At 43.7% G+C, this 16,208-nt stretch overlaps 1 protein-coding gene across 4 annotated transcripts in view; it reads left to right on the forward strand.

Moving 5' to 3' along the window:
- Positions 1-803: 803 nt before the first annotated feature.
- KLC1 (kinesin light chain 1) overlaps positions 804-16,208 on the forward strand; it is a 52,698-nt gene continuing 37,293 nt past the window's right edge. For all 4 annotated transcript variants that reach the window (XM_048485557.1, XM_048485558.1, XM_048485559.1 and 1 more), the window contains exon 1: positions 804-984. The gene's annotated coding sequence lies outside the window, so the exon portion shown is untranslated. The remainder of the gene's footprint in view (positions 985-16,208) is intronic.

Consider the following 16,208-nt stretch of genomic DNA (forward strand, 5'->3'; position numbering starts at 1 on the left):
CTTCCCATTGCAACTGAGACCTCAAAATACTCTGGAGAGAAATCTTCATGATAGGCAAAGTTAAGTTTTAAAAGGCTAGTATTTTCAGGGAGATAGGACATCAGGCCTCTTTCTACTCCCTGGTTGTCCCAGGTAAGGATCTGAGCTTCCCCATCACCTGCTAACAGGGTTGCCAACTCCAGGTTGGAAAATTCCTGGTGATTTGGGGGTGGCCCCTGGTGACGGTGGCAACCTCAGGAGGATATAACATGATAAAGTCCACCCTCTAAAGTAGCCAATTTTCCCAGGGGAACTGATTTCCCTCTCTAGGTCAGCTGTAATTCCGGGAGATCCCTGGCCCCACCTGGAGGTTGGCAACTGCACCTGCTAAGCTCATCCTTTTGAAGTTGGTGATGCCATGAATTGAAGTTCACTTTCTGCATGCAAACCAGACGCTCCTCCACTGAGCCCACAGCCAGTTTGTTCCTTTCAGCAGAAGGCTTGTAGGGAAATCTCAAGCCCTCTCCCATAAAGCTTGAAGTGGTACTTTCTATTCCACCACCTCGCAATTCCACCTTTTGCATCATCCCACCGGAATGTTCCATAGTGTCCGTGGGGGGAGAAGAGGAAACGACTGAGACCGTCGTGTTGCGTTCTAAAGAACGTGCTTAAAAAGACACAGAGAGACGGTAGCGGGCCTGGCTCGGGTGGCGCATGCGCGCTTTCTCCCTCCCGTCCCTCTCTTTTTACCCTCCCCCTCCTTTCTGACAGCGGTGACATCATAGCTTTGCCCGCGCGGGGCACTGTGGGCCGGGAGGGGCCGCCATTTTCGGTGAGGAGAGAGGCGGAGCCAAGGCCGCTCAGTCAGCGCTGAGGGAAGCCGGGGAAGGATTGGACCTCCGCTCGGCTGTGGTGGTGGCGGCGGCCGTAGTAACAGCGGCGGTGGCGAGGCCAGCCCCCGCTCCGCGACTGACAGCCGGCCACGGCGGAGGAGTCATAGCCGGGGTGAGTGTTGGCAGCACGTCGGGCCTCCCTCCCTGCGCTGACAGCCGCTCCCCCTCCCTTCAGTGAAGCCGCCCATCTCTGATAGAGCATCGCCTCCCCCGCCGGGCTTTCCTGTGGGCGCGCTCGAGCGTGGCCTGATGGGAATGGGTCGGTGGGGGGGAGACAGCATGGGGGGCGGGGCTGTGAACAAGGGCGCCCCCTATGGGGAGGGCGTGCTGTGGGACAGTGCAGGCTCTAAAGGGGCGGAAGGGCAAGTTGGTACCTAATTGTGGGGGGATGGGTGTGCCAGTGGGGGGCGGCATGGGGGTGGGGCTGTGAACAAGGGAGCCCCCTAAGGGGAGGGTGTACTGGGGAATAGTGCAGGCTCTAAAAGGGGGAAGGGGGAGCTGATAGCTAATTGTGGGGGGAGAATGGGTGTGCCGCTGTTGGGGGAGCAGCATGGCGGATGAGCCTGTGAGGAAGGGAGCCCCCTATGGGAAGGTGTGCTGGGGGACAGTGCAGGTTCTGAAGCAGGGAAGGGGCAGCTTGTGGGGGGGACTACGGGTGTGCCAGTGTGGGTTGTGCAGTGGGGGGGTTGTGAACAAGGGTGCCCCCTGTGGGGAGAGCGTGCTGGGGAACAGTTCCGGCTTGGAAGGAAGGAAGGCAGGAAGGCAGGAAGGAAGGAAGGAAGGAAGGAAGGAAGGAAGGAAGGAAGGAAGGAAGGAAGGAAGGAAGGAAGGAAGGAAGGAAGGGTGAGTTGTGAGAGGAGGATGGGTGTGCCAGTGTGGGGTGTGCAGTTAGGGGGCTGTGAACAAGGGTGCCTCCATGGGGAAATTGTGCAAGGGGGGGGTGAAGTAAGGGGCCAGGTCAGTGCTGGTGAACCTTTTGGGCTTGGTAGATCAAAAAATGGGAAAATGCCTAACTGGAGTGTCACGCTCCCTCGATCAAAAGAGAAATAATTATTTTATTCTTTTAATTTTTATATTTGTTTATTTTAATAAAAAATACAGTCCAATCATGTGTATTATGAAGTGTTATATGAAGAAATGTCAAATTTCTGTGTTGCATGAAGAAATGTGTTATATGTTATATGAAGTTTGTGTTATATGAAGAAATGTCAAATCATAAACATGACTCAAACAGGGAGGATAGTTGTTGTGGGATGTGGGTGAACACTGGCGTGTCACCCAAAACGCCATGGCAAGTCACCTTTAACATGCGTGCCTAGGTGTGCCATCACTGGGCTAGGTGAAGCGGAGGGCTGATTCTGGGGAGAAAGGTGGGTGTGACAGTGTAAGGTCAAGTCCTTAGAGAGAAGTATTGGCTGAAAAGGAGGTCATTGGCAGGTGAGCAATTGGGCTTATCCCTTCAGTGTATGTTTCCCATCTCCTATTGTGACTGACTCTCCTTTTTCCCATCATCAATTGCTCATCCTCTGTAAAGGCCTGAGCAGGAGCCTGTTGGCCTGCCTTAGCTGCTGCTGACAAATGACCTGACCCATTAACGTTGCTGATGTTTGATTCCTAGAGGGTGGTGAAGATTGCCACTCTCCTAGAAGGGACTCAGGAGAGGGAGGAATGATTCAGCCTACATGGAAGGCTTGTGCCTTGTTCCCCTCTTTTCCTGGGGAAAACTGGATTCCTTGACAAGATCTAAACAAGTGCATATAAGTTTTCTAAGCAAATAAATGGCCTACAGAATTTTATCTTACCTTGTTAGCATTTAAGTGGCCACTGGACTAACCCATCTGGAATTATCCTCTGTCTTCTCAGTTCCTGCACTTCTTTGCACATTAAATTTCCACTTTGGGATCTGGTAATGCTCAGGGTAATTTCTGACTTCCATTATATTTTTAGTTCCTGTGTGGACACATTTCTTATAGATTGTGTTTTGTGTTCATGTGAAATGAGGAAGGAAGTGGGGGGGGGGGCTGCTTTCTCTTGGTTTGTTTAAAGCGACAGGGTCATCAGCCTGCTTCTTCTCTTTCTTTTTAATTTCCTTTTTTAAGCTTTACACAATTTTGGAACTTTGAAAACATTTATTTCCCCTCACAAGAGTATAAATTTTGCTCTTTAAGTTACTTGAGAAGGATAACTGTGACCACCAGGTTTCAGATTAAATGAGAAAAGTGTAACTCCTTTATGTAGCCTTAATTATATGTAGCATTTCATGTAAACTTGCACGCTAAATTTTTGGTTTATTAATATCAAAACATGTAAAGGTCTTGGCTGTTGAATTGCTTGAAAAACACATCTGGGACCAACCCTTATTAATTTATTGGACAAAAGTGCAAAAATAGTTTGGACAGATCACTTCTAAAAACAGTTTTTAAGTTTCACATGTGATGCTTGCAATCTATGTTTCACAGAGAAATTAAATTAAAAAACATTAAATGGAATAAATATTTGATTGCCTGCTATGATTTTCATAAAGCAGGTGAAACATCGAATCATGTTAAAATGAGATCAGAATTGTTTTCTGATTCTTCTCCTAATTGCATTTAAAGCACGGTGAAAATATTGAATTTAGTTTTGATTGCTTAAATTTCATTTGGAAGCCAATACTTATTCTAATAACTGCCAAAACTAGCCTGGAGGATGACTAAAGGTATTAGTTGCGTAGGGCTGGAGGCATTTGGAATAATAAATCCAATGTTCATCAACAGCGAAATTACAGTCATCGGGAAGGCAAAGTCATCGTGTGCACTAAGCCAACACAACTGTTTTATAGCAGACATATTGCTTAACAGGAAACTGTTCTGAAATGACTTCAGATTTTGAGGAAGCCGGGAACTGTATCTTAATAACGTGGACCAGTTTGGAAATGCTGAGAAGCTGAAGTTAAAACAATCCATATTTCAGAGTCGATGAATTCAATAATACATGTCTTTCACGGAAACATGGAACTAGAGCTGATCAGTAGAAACTGCTGTGCTATGAAGTTTTTGGCTTGTTTAAAAATACATATTGTCTTAATACTATTACATAAAGGCAAAAAACTCAGCAGTTGTGAAATTTTAATACATCGTACATTATTTGTACTTCCTTTCCATTAAGGCAGAACGAGAAGCAGGCCTATTTCAGAAGGAAGAGGTTAAAACAGAAATCTAGGTCACTGGCATAAGGGTATTGGTACTTGCTGCTTCAAAGGAAGCATCTAAATATTTAACAAGAGCATAGAATAATGGCTAATGAACATTAAAAAAAGATGAAGCCAGTTATAATATGAAAACAGGATAATGCGGTATATGCCTTTTCAAAATAAAATAACAATTTCTGCTAGCTTTAGGTCCCAAGAGCTTTCCATGCAGGTCTGACAAAATCGTCACCTGCCTCTCTTCTTTATGTTTTAGTTTCTCTTGTTTAGTTGCGTGCCCTTGGGGTGTTTCATTGTCTCCTCTAATGCAGCCCTTGGCTTTTTACTGCAGGCCAAATTCCCTTTGGACTTGAGGATTAGCACAGCTACTGTTCAGCCTCCATCTTTCTGATCTGTCTTTGAGGCACACATGGCGTGGATTCTGTTTTCACTGTTTATAGTGTGTGGCTGTGTCGGTCTGCAGCCAAATAGCAAAATTCTAGTTCTGTAGCAGCTAAAAACCGACAAGATTTTCCAGGATGTACGCTTTCAAGAGTCAAAGAAACTGACGAAGGGTGCGTTGCCTCTTGAGAGCGTCGACTCTGGAAAACCTTGTCGGTGTCAAAAGCACTACTGAACTCCTGTCTTCTCTGTGAATCTTGAGAATAACCCTATTTTTTATGATGTCATGTATCTTACAACCATTTTAATGTTTAAAATGACATGTTTGGCGTGTGGCAATATGAATCAAAGCTCTCTAAAACAGTTTGTATGTTTCCTGTTCTTGCGGGGCGGGGATCAATCCTGACATTTCCTTGAACTGTGAAGCAGGCTCTAGTTTTTATGCCTGTAACAAAATGTGTGGCATCGCTATATTTTTAATTTATTGAGTGATGTGTGAGAGGAGGAAAGTACTACGTTCGGGCTATTGCATACAGCACCATAAGAAACGCAGTCTCCAGAGGAAGTTTGCACTTATTGCCAGACTTGCTTTTTCTATATTGTGTTGCTAATGTGCATGCATAATTCATCAGCTTCAAATTGTTGGTTGGAAGATTTTTTTTTCCAGATCACAAATTGAATAGAAAAGAAGGAATTCATATGGCAAATTTCTCTTAAACAGCATTATGATACTAAAGAGGGATCCTTGGAGCAGAATTTTCCGCTCTCCTTGACTTGTGTTGGGATATGATTTCTTTATGGCTGTTCTAGAAAATAACCTCTTACCAGGAGCTACTTACTGCTGGCCATCCTTTTAAATCAGTGTTAAAATTGAAATGAAGCTGTAGCTCATGTAGTTGCTCAGGGGCACCCAGCTAAGCAAGGGTGAGAGCCAGTGTGGTGTAGTGGTTAAGAGCAGGTGGATTCTAATCTGGAGAACTTGGTTCGATTCCCCACTCCTGCACCTGAGTGGCAGAGGTTTATCTCGTGAACCAGATGTGTTTCCGCACTCCTACATTCCTACTGGGTGACCTTGGGCTAGGCACAGTTCTCTCTGAACTCTCTCAGCCCCACCTACCTCACAAGTTGTCTGTTGTGGGGAGAGGAAGGGAAAGGAGCTTGTAAGCCACCTTGAGTCTCCTTACAAGAGAGAAAGGTAGGATATAAATCCAAACTCTTCTTATGGGAGGCTTCTGGTTCAAATGGTTTTTCAGCTATGAACTCGTGGCAAGCAATCTACTGTCTTGTCCTTAGCTCCCATAGGCAATACATTAATAATAATAACCTACCTTATGGGGTTGTTTTAAAGATTAATGAGAAAGTATGTGAAACCCTTTGAATGTTACGAATGTGCTCTATAAAAACTTAAAAAGTAAAATAAATCTTTAAAAACTTAATTGGTTTCTTAAGCAAAATAAAAATGCTCAGTATATTAGAAAGCTCTAATAATACAGATGTGTTATGGAGTAATTTCCCACAATACACTGTGTAACACCCAGATGTCCGTAATCTTAGTTCTATCTGATGTATGTAATCTTAGTTCTATCTCAGATGTCTTATTAAATGTCTCACCTTGTTGAGTGCATTGACTTGCGCATCATAATCTGCTTTGAGTCTCAGTCAGAAAGGCAGACTATAAAGAAATACAATAAATAAGAGATACAGATAGCAGATAGGTGACTAATTGAGTGCTATCTGAAGTTATGAAGGTTTTACCTTAACCAGCAGAAGCCAGACTAATCCATTTTGTGTATTGGATCTCTATGGGGATGAATTTCTGTACTAAAAATAAGCCTCCCTTTTTAACTAGCGCTTTATTTCCAGTGGTATTCATTATTCTGTATTAACATTCTGTGTTAACATTGAATATCTTCAGGAAAAGATCACTTATAAACTTAGCGATTCCTCACATTTGCTTAAAAATGTTCACTTGCTATTTGGGTAAAAATATAGATGGGAGTAGATCCAACCAGACTTTATGTTTTTTTACACTATTAAAACTTGAGGGTATCCAATGAAGGGCAGTAGATTCAGGATGTACTTTACACAGTGAGTGATTACAATGTGGAATTCTTAGCCGGAGGATGTAGTAATGGCCAAATGCACAGGCAGCTTTGAACAGGGATTAGACAGACTCATGAAGGATAGGTCGATCAGTGACTCCTCCTCATAGTTATGTGGAATACCAGTGCCAGGAAATAACATCAGGAGAAGGCCTTGGTCTGTATGCCCAGTTGTTAGCCCTCCAGATGAACAGGTTGACCAGTGTGTGGGACAGGATGCTGGACTCGATGGACCATTCCATCAGGTCTGCTCCATCAGACCTGGTGCTTCTGTGTTCTGCTGGTGCTTCTGTGTTCTGGTGCTTCTGTGTTCTGCTGGTGCTTCTGTGTTCTGGTGCTTCTGTGTTCTGCTGGTGAAAAGAAGCAAGTAAGAGGTATTTTTGACCTCCATAAAGGCTGTGCTGGTGTTCAGGGAATGTGCATCATCAAAAGCAATAAAGAAAGGTAGGTGTAGTAAAGAGAGTACTTAGGTGAGACTGAGTGGGAAAGTGGGGTTGATCCAACAGTGTTTGTTTCAAACACTGTGCCTTAAGATAGAAGCTATGAAGCACAGCTGGGAAATTGAAGGTTTCCTGGTTATCAGCTGTGGATTGTTGTGCTATCCAAACTGCATTTCTGCTGCCTACAAACAAGTATTCTCAGCTGTGATTGCACTGTTGTTTATATGCTGCTGGTTTATAATCAACAGAATAAATCCCAGTTTGTTGTTTTGCTGTTAGTAATGTTAAAACAAACTGTGGCTTGTTTGGAACCAAGATTTCTTCAGTTTCCTAGTTGTACGCCAGGAGGAGAGAGCAAGTAAACCAAAGGAGTTTTTTTGACTCGTTCTTCTCAGTAACAAACTGTAGCTTGGTCATGACGTGTGAATTCAGCTGCTGTGCCATTTGAAATTCTGGTACATAAAAACATCAGGACATGTAAAAGGGATTTTAAAAACAGCAGGTGGTATAAAATCTATTCATGTTGGGGACGGGTAGTTCAGTGAGAAATCAGCAATGATTCAAAAAATGTTGTACTTGGTTATAACAGTGACTGAAATCTTAGCATGGTTTTATTATCGTACTGCATGCTTCTGGGAATCTGTACTTTGCAGAAAGGAAAGGACAAAGACTGGGCATGTGAAGGGGTCTGCATGCTTCTCACCAAATTCTGCTTTTAGGCAGTCAACCTTTTCTGAATAGCTATGTTTATATTTTTGCATTGCTTTCTACTTCTGTAGAGAATAAACTGTGAAATCAGTTCAGCATGCACAAATCCGCACATCCATGTTCTCTCCTGGCATTCTTCGTTCCGATCTCTCTGTTTAGCTTTTCGTAGAACTATGAAAAACAAGAGTTAAACAGCATTGAGTGTAAACAGGGAGCAGAAGCAAAGGAAACGGGCAAGTGTCGATAAATGGATAAGGAAACTGACTGGAGGTAATGAGTGAAGAAAAACTAAATTGTACATCCTGAGCCATAGTGGTGTAGTGGTTAAGAGCAGGTGGATTCTAATCTGGAGAACCGGGTTTGATTCCCCACTCCTCCCCCTGTGGCAGAGGCTTATCTGGTGAACCAGATGTGTTTCTGCATGCCTACATTCCTGCTGGATGACCTTGGGCTATTCATAGTTCTCTCAGTACCCTCCCAGTCCCACCTACCTCTCAAGGTGTCTGTTGTGGGGAGAGGAAGGGAAATGAGCTTCCTTACCTGGAGTCTCCTTACAGGAGAGAGAGGTGGGATATAAATCCAAACTCCTCTTCTTCTTCTAAACCAGTGGTTCTCAACCTTCCTAATGCCGTGACCCTTTAATAGAGTTCCTCATATTGTGGTGACCCCCAACCCTAACATTTATCCATTTTACAGATGGAGAACACTGATGCAGAGAGTCTTAGGCGACCCCTGTGAAAGGGTCGTTCGACCTCCCAAAGGGGTTGCGACCCACAGGTTGAGAACCACTGTTCTAAATGCTGGTGCATTTTTGCAAGCACAAATCAAATGATTGAGGTGAGAATATATCTCAGCAACATTAAGACCAGGATCTTGCTTTAAAAAAAACGAGATTATACACTGGTGGTCATATGGCAATCTCTTTGGGTACTGCTCTTGATATTGTCTGTGTCTTCTCTTAAAAATCCTCCTCTGCCTTTTGCCTAGACTCTGTGAATGATGCAAAAATTTCAAGAAAAGAACGTTATTAAATAAGTTGATGTGGGTAAAGCATCCTATATAAAATGCACTTGAGACTTAAAAATATTGAGGCATCTTGTAGGGCCATACCATTGAAGGAACACTTCCAAGTGTAGCTGATTATAAAAATGTCTGGAGTCTGTGTGTGTGCCATCAAGTAACAGATGACTTGTGGCAACCCGTAGGGTTGTCAAGGCAAGAGAGGAACAGAGGTAGTTTGTAATCGCCTGCCTTTGCCTAGCAACCCTGGGCTTCCTTGGTGGTCACCCATCCAAGTGTTATCCAGGGCCAACTCTTCTTAGCTTCTAAGATCTGACAAGATTGGGCTATGAAGGTCAGGATGTCAGCTAACCATGCAAGGTATATGTATACTGACTTCTGTACATTCATATTCTGTGTAGTAAAAACGGCAGCATATTAGCAACCTTGGTACTAGCACAGGGGTCTGCAACCTGTGGCTCTCCATATGTTCATGGACTACAAGTCCCATCAGCCCCTGTCAGCACGGCCAGTTGGCTATGCTGGTAGGGGCTGATGGGAATTGTAGTCCATGAACATCTGGAGAGCCACAGGTTGCAGACCCCTGTACTAGCATATATACTCTTGAATAGACTTTGTTCTCAATCCGTGCTCAAGATTTTAAAACTTATATCCAGCCTCTTAGAAAGTTAAAACTAAACATCGAGTTGGGTAGTTTTTCAGGTTTGGGGAAATCTATATTTGTGACAGTGGGTTAAGATGTTGAAATACTGGTTTAAATCATCTGTGCAGAACATTCTTGGGACTCAACCTAGCTGTGATTTCCCAGTTCTTTCATAGCGGAGAGATAATACAGTCACTTGACAAGTTAAAAACCTGTTTATTTAGGGTGTAAGATGTGTTAGGTGTTTTTCTTTTTTCTTTTTGCTAGATCTGTCATTGTTGCTGTTTGGGTATTTAGTCAGAATTTAGAAATGTAGGTGGAGCAGATAAGATTTTGCAGAAGGAACACAGTGAGCAATTCGTAAGATGGTGTGTGCCAGACATGTCTATTGGATGTGTGAGACTTTTGTCTAACACCAGCCAGTGCAATTCTTACAGGAGACTGAGGTAGCCATCCAAGTACTGAATGGAAAAAAACTGGTGGCGGATAAGCAGTTCTGTCAAAGTGGGAACCTGGGCATTTGCAACATATGTCCTTTTGCTATATGTACCTTTTTGAAACCAACCACAATTTCTCCCTTCTTCTGTGAGTCTTCTGTGCTCGACTCTGTGCCTCATATGAGGATTTATTTTCAGGAAATAATTTTGTCAGATAAGGGAAGCATGACCAATCTCAGTTCTCCTCCTGGTTTCTCTGTCACCTGAGGCCACAATATCTTGGTATTGCTACTTTTAAAAATATATATCAGATTCACTCCTTTCTCCTCACTCTTCCAGCTGGAGGGTCAGGCAGACGGTTGCTCAGAATAGGCTGTGCAGTTCTACGTGCAGTATCTGCTTTCCCATCATAAATATATCACTAGGCCAGCCCGTGAGTTGGGATCCACAAGTGGGTTGTGGAGCCTCACCCACTTGATTGCGGACATCTCCACACTGATCTGCTGCGACTTTTGGCACCTTTTGGAAAGACCTGTTGTATAGTGCGCACGCATAGAAGGGGGACACACCTCCATATCTCGATGTTCATGTTAAGAGCAGCAGATCAGTGTGGAGAGAACATTCAGCAGTGGAGAATATTTGTCCATGGTCCCTGCCCCTTGGTGTGTTCCTCATTACATTATACCTCTTGTTGCTTGGTTTGTATCATCTGCCCCTAACTCTCTTTGAGTTGAATCTACCCCATTTTTTTTACCAGTCTCACCTGATTCCCTTCCTAAGTTTCCCCTCCATGTTTTACATACCTTCTGTCCAGGCAGACCTCATTTGACCTCTTTAGTGGGCAAAGGGGACCCGTCCTGCCATTTGCACCAACAGAAATGCTAGCTGGATCCAGTCTTTGGTCTGTTGCCCACACTTTCTTTCTTTCTTTCTTTCTTTCTTTCTTTCTTTCTTTCTTTCTTTCTTTCTTTCTTTCTTTCTTTCTTTCTTTCTTTCTTTCTTTCTTTCTTTCTTTCTTTCTTTCTTTCTTTCTTTCATTCATTCATTCATTCATTCATTCATTCATTCATTCATTCATTCGATTTCATAGACTGCCTCATCCCCGGAGGGCTCTAGGCGGTTCACAACACAAAACCAAAGAGCAGTCAATAAATAACTTAAACTACCTCTAAAAACATTAAAATCAGTATGCAGCATAACATCCCATATTAGCGGCACCCGGTCTTAAGGCTGGGAGGGACTGGCAGCGCCCCAGATGGGACTGATATAGGGCACTGCCAGAGATGACACTATGACAGGGCCTCACAAGGGGGCAGCCAATCCACGGCCGGCCTCACCAAAAGCCCGGTGGAACAGCTCGGTCTTACAGGCCCTGTGGAACTCACTGAGATCCCGCAGGGCCCGGACAGCTGGAGGTCTTTTGGCATAGATGAGGTCATAATTCCGGGTCCCCCTTGTGACACGTGTCTGTGATGTCATGTTCTTGCTGCTCAGTGTGTCCCAAGTCTGGAAAGGTTAGAGATCATTGACCTACATCAGTGGTGACGAACCTTTGGCACTCCAGATGTTATGGACTACAATTCCCATCAACCAATTGGCCATGCTGGCAGGGGTTGATGGGAATTGTAGTCCATAACATCTGGAGTGCCAATTGGCCATGCTGGGAGGGGCTGATGGGAATTGTAGTCCATAACATCTGGAGTGCCAAAGGTTCGCCACCACGGACCTACATCGACAGTAGAGATGCAGAGTTCTGCTTATTTGTAGGTTTGGAATGCACAATACAGAGTTGCCTCTAGTATTATCTGGATTAGAGAGAAATGTGAAGGATTTTGTTCTCACTTTTAATGTTGTTACAGTGAGTTACACACTTGTCTATTTTTATGTCTCTCCTGCAAACCTTCTGTTTGCCAAGTTTTTCCCATACCCAATTCTAAAGGTGCTTTTTAGTAACGTGTTAAATTTTAGTTATTTATACTTAACTTTTTGACTAGTATAAGCCTCAAAAGTAGCTAACAAAGAGGAAAATTTTAGAACCGCTTCTGATTTATAGTAAAATATTTTATCCTGATTTTTACCCAACCAGTGGGGTTCCAGTTGCTTACGGTATGTTAAAGATATCGAAATCTCAATTCAGAGATATACAGTACAAAGAAAAAGAAGAAAGAAAACCATTATCTCCATCATAACTGACCTTCACTTCCAAACACTGAAGGCGCTTTGGAAAAGCTATTGTTATTGTATTATATTTTTATTGTTTTTATATTGTTGTGAGCTGCTTTGAGCCTGCCTCAGTGGGGGAGAGCGGGAAAAATTCAAATAGATTACGATTTGAAAATTGAGCTTCAGCGGCTATGGCACAAACTAGCTGCGGTTGTCCCAGTGGTAATTGGCACCTTGGGCGCCATCCCGAAAACACTAGGGCAGCACTTGAAACATCTTCAAATCCACAAAATTAACATCTGTCAGATTCAGAAGGCAGCCCTGCTGGGATCCACACGATTACTACGCCAATACATTACAACTTCCTAGGCCTCTGGGAGAGGCTCGAATTGCAATGAAAGGCCTACAACCAACTGAAGAACTGGCAGCTGTGAAATCAAACAACATTAATAATAGTGTTGCCGCAGAACACACCAGACATCACAGTGATCAAGGACAAGAAAGTGACCATCATTGACATAGCAATACCTGGAGTCAGCAGGGTTGATGAAAAAGAACATGAGAGGTTGATTTGAAGGTGGAGATTCAGCGACCATGGCACAAACCAGCTGAGGTAGTCCCAGTGGCAATCGGCACTTTGGGCACCATTCCGAAAACACTAGGGCTGCACTTGAAGCACCTTCAAATTGACAAAATCAGCCTCTGTCAAATTCAAAAGGCGGCCCTGCTGGGTTCTGCACAAATACTACGTCAATACATTACAATGTCCTATGCCTCTGGGTGAGGATTGGATGGTAACGAAAGGCCAATAACCAGCTAAAGAACTGGCAGCTGTGATATCAAACAAAAATAAAATGCCCCTGGAATCTTTGCAAGGTCAGAGCTTGGGGAAAACAGGAGCAGCCACCAACAGAAACAGTTCTCACCTACCTGGATGAAGGAACTAATAAGCCCCATTCGGAACTGCTTTATGGGTGGAAATGGGTAGATGCAGCCCTGCAGATCTGAGGGGTCCTGTGTTGCAAAGGGCCTTGAATTAAATACTGAAGCAGATAGGAAGCCAATACAATGATCTTAAACTTGGGCTTTTAAAATCCTTATCCTTGTTACCGTTTAGCTGTCACATTCTGTGCCACTGGTAGATTGAATGCTGTCTTCATGGTGACAGTCTGGCCACAAAGGTGCTGTAGATAGATGTGTGGGCTAGGTTCCCTTTTTCTTAAGACTCAGCCTCCATTGCCATGCGCTTTTCTCTAGCAAGCTTGTCTGCTTTTCCAACTGAAGAGCCAGTTCTGACAGCAGTGCTCATAACTGAATTTGTGAATTTTAAAAGACACCCTTTCCTTCATGGGTAGCACCAATTGCTCCAGAACCTCTGGTTTCCTAAACATCACCTTTGTTTTAAAAGGATTAAGCTCTAGCATGTTTTTCTTCAGCCGCTTGATAGCAACTTTGGGATGCTGTTCTAAAATGGAGGGCATTGCTTCTGGAGGAGGAGGAGGAGGAGGAAGAGAGGGGGATGGTTTGGATTAATACTCCACCTTTCTCTCCTGTAAGGAGACTCAAGGTGGCTTACAAGCTCCTCTCCCTTCCTCTCCTCATAACAGACACCTTGTGAGGTAGGTGGGGCTGAGAGAGCTCTGAAGAACTGTGACTAGCCCAAGGTCACCCAACAGGAATGTAGGAGTGTGGAAACACATCTGGTTCACCAGATAAGCCTCTGCCACTCAGGTGGAGGAGTGGGGAACCAAACCCGGTTCTCCAGAGTAGAATCCACCTGCTCTTAACCGCTACACTACAGCTGGATATCATCAGCATATCTACAACAACCTACTCCAGACCTTTGGATGACCTTGGTCAGTAGTCTTACCTGGGTGTTAAATATCCATCAGTGACAATACTGAGCCTTGTGGAGCTCTGCAGGGGACCTCCCGTGCAGCAGAGGCTGCATTATTGACGACCACTTTCTTCATATGGTCTGATAAGAAAAGTGCTGCTCCTCTAACACTGTTGCCAAACTCTACGATGGCATGAAAGGATGGCATGATCTTTAACAGGGATCGCCAACATGGTGCCTGTGAATGCTATGGTGCACACCCAGCACCTTTCCTGGTGCCTGCTGAGAGTTTTTAGAAAGTGGCCACGGCCACGTGGGAGTTTGCCCAGCAGGGCTTCTGCTGAGCTGTTGCAGTGTCAGAAGTCCAAAGGATCCCACAAGCTCAGGAAGGATGTGGACCGCTGGTCAATTGTGTTGACAGTGGCTAATAAATCCGACAGGATTCACAAAGAAGCATGGTCTCTGTCTATTTGAACATAGAAATTATCCACCATCTCCAGGCCACTGGCAGGACCGAAGCCAGATCGAAAAGGGTCAAGGTCAAATGAGGCATCCAGAAACTCCCCGATGTTGCTCTGCCACCACCACATGTTCAGTTAATTTCTTCCAGAAGGCAGATTTGAAACTGGCCTGGATTTAATGAAAGTTTCTTAATGACTGGGCAGATTGTGCCAAATGTCAGCTGAAATGGCAGTAAACCGGTTAATGCAAGCTAGACCCTTTTTAAAAAAAAAATACAGCATGTTATTTATGCAAGGAGCCAAAAATGCTGTCCTGAATAGGGCAGGTTTTGTATCTTGTTTAAAAATGAGATTTTTAAAAACACATCTAAATAACACATACATAAAAAGATAAAAAGAAAAGATCCCGATCTAGTCCTCCCTCGCCCCTATAATAATACTAAATGAAAAGGGCGGGGGGACACATACACAAACACCTACACGTATATATGGTGACTTCCAGCTATCTCACTATGGATCCAAGCACCCCGTGCTTATAATTAATATCTACACTTTCCCCCTTTTTAGTCCTTCTTATAAAGTTGTCTTAATCCAACACGCTGTTTTCATTTAAGTCTCAAATCTTGCCCTTTTTTCTCTGTTATATGTTTTCGATAAGTAGTCCGCACAGGATTTCCAGTCTTTCAGAAAATTGTCCTTATTCTTGTCTCCGGTTATGCCGGTGGTCATAAGAGGTTTCGTATCTTGACAGCGACATGCCACTAGGATGTGCTTGAGGATTTTCTTCGGGAAGGAGACGCATCATCTTTTGCTGGCCGTTTTCAGTGTTGTGTGGAACTCCCCAAGTTCAACATTCTTTCTAGAAAACAACAACAACAACAACCCTGTGTGGGGAGAGCAGGTTAAATCAGGTTTAAGTTCAGCAACCAAGCAGGCTGTTCAGGTTACTGATTGTGCCGAAAACCAGCATTTTCCCCTGGAAGCCATTTGGATGTTCGGCTGCTAAACAGCTCAGCAAATTTAAGCCTAAATTTGGGGTTCTCTGGAATCATTGTAATGTTCTGGAGGAAAACTGGCTAGGCTTACTGGTGATTGATACAGGCCTGGCAGAAGTGTTGCTGTTCTGATGATCCAGGCTTTTGAGATTATTGAACGCTGAAAAAACGCCTGATTTCAAGCAGCAATGTCTTAAGTTTTCTGGAATGTGTGTGGAAGAGGTCTCTCGGGATGTAAGTTCATAAACGCAGTGTCGATAACGAGAGCCTGTTTGGTACCTGTGTTCTCTTCTGTGAGACAGCCGGTACAGTGAAAAATACCTTGATGCATCAGACAGAATGGATTCTCAATATTCTCCTCTCCAGGATAGAGTGCCTCTCGATTGAAAAGTAAGTTGTAATTGTATTGAGTTGGATGCGTTGCCTCCTAAAGTAACTCATCATAGACAACTCGCATCTTCAGTCTAGCTCTGTTTCCCTGTTTTGTTCCTATGGTTATTTTTTTCACTTGTATTCATATTTTTGTGCCTCCGCAGTCACTGCTGCACTATTCTGTCTTGAGTCAACATGCCTGATAACTATTAAACAGGGTTTTGACAGCCTGATTACCTGTGGTTTCCTAAATAACATTAGGTGGTGTTATTTTTTTTTATTGTTAAGCCTTTATTGGGAGATTAAGACAAAATCTGGGAAAGCTGGCATAGATACTTTGAATGAAAATCCAGTTAAGAGAACTGCTGCATTCTTTGATACCAATAATTCCCCTCTATATGGACAATTAACATTTGTAACATGAATCAACACATTTCCCACTTCAAAAAAGGCATATTGAGGAAGGTACTAAACATCAGCTTTTGAGATTCTTTGGGGTTTGATATATTTGTCAGCAAAACAGAGGCAGCTGAAAACCTTCTTCTGCCCAAGTGGTTTAGTTAATGCAGGTGTCCCACAAGTATTATCAG

The sequence above is a fragment of the Sphaerodactylus townsendi genome, linkage group LG02, assembly GCF_021028975.2.
Source record: "Sphaerodactylus townsendi isolate TG3544 linkage group LG02, MPM_Stown_v2.3, whole genome shotgun sequence".
NCBI lineage: Eukaryota > Metazoa > Chordata > Lepidosauria > Squamata > Sphaerodactylidae > Sphaerodactylus > Sphaerodactylus townsendi.